General features: G+C 40.2%; 1 non-coding gene across 1 annotated transcript; it reads right to left on the bottom strand.

Moving 5' to 3' along the window:
• Positions 1-684: 684 nt before the first annotated feature.
• Positions 685-790, bottom strand: LOC131150032 (small nucleolar RNA R71). The gene has a single exon (XR_009135418.1). It is a non-coding gene; the product is annotated as a small nucleolar RNA R71 (small nucleolar RNA).
• Positions 791-1028: the final 238 nt, after the last annotated feature.

The raw sequence follows: 1028 nt of genomic DNA, 5'->3' as shown, positions 1-1028 counted from the left end.
AGGCCAACAATTTTTGTTATGCTATTAGCAACTAGGAGATTTAGACCTTATTTTCAAGCTCACAAAATCTAGTATTGACTAATCTACCCTAAGGGAGATCCTTCGGTGTATAGATTTATTAGGGAGATTGATGAAGTGGTCAATCAAGCTTGGGGTTTTTTATATCCATTATAAGCCAAGAATAGTCATAAAAGCACATGTCTTATTCGATTTCATAGTTGAGCAAACACTAAAAAATACAAAAGAAACCAAGTAGTGGACACTGCCTCTAGAGGCAAAGAAACTATAGTTAATAAGTGACTCATAGGTACTTAGCCAAAGTATAAGAATACGTGAAAACACACTTAGAATTCAACATCAAGCCCATCCTTATAAGCATCTAGATATCCAGATGTCGAGGCAGTGCAATTCGAGATTGCGACTTGCATCATCTCGATGCTTCCCAATTTTTATGGGAATTCTAATGAAAATCCTTATAAGCATCTAGATGAATTCCTCGAAATCTGTTCGACCATCCACATCCATAATTTCTGTGATGGTGCCCTCCACTTATGGTTTTCCCCATTCTCTCTGAAGGCTAAGCCAAATATTGGCTAACGTCATTAGAGCCGAAATCGGTGACCAACTAGGTCACCATGTAACATGAGTTCTTAAAGAAGTACTTCCCAATTGGGAAGACTAACCAGCTTAGGCGAGCCATCACTAGTTTCTCACAGTTGAACGGGGAACTATTTTTCGAGACTTGGGAGCGTTTTAGAGACGTCTTACGTAAATGCCCACACCATCAAATTTCTAGTGGCAATTGGTTCAGACCTTCTATGAAGGATTGGCCGAGCAAGATAGGTCAATGGTAGATGCATCTTGTGGAGGTACTTTCCTCACTAAACACGAGAATGAGGCCTGGGTTCTCTTTGAGAACCTTGCTGAGAATTCTTAGCTGGATACTATTGCTGCCCGTAGACTATACGAACCCTCCACTTCCAAAACTAAGGGAATCTATAAGTTAGTCGTAGACAATGACCTAGCAC

Source organism: Malania oleifera, chromosome 2 (assembly GCF_029873635.1).
Source record: "Malania oleifera isolate guangnan ecotype guangnan chromosome 2, ASM2987363v1, whole genome shotgun sequence".
NCBI classification, from domain to species: domain Eukaryota; kingdom Viridiplantae; phylum Streptophyta; class Magnoliopsida; order Santalales; family Ximeniaceae; genus Malania; species Malania oleifera.
The sequence above is the reverse complement of the archived record's forward strand: the minus strand, read 5'-3'. Positions and strand labels throughout refer to the sequence as shown.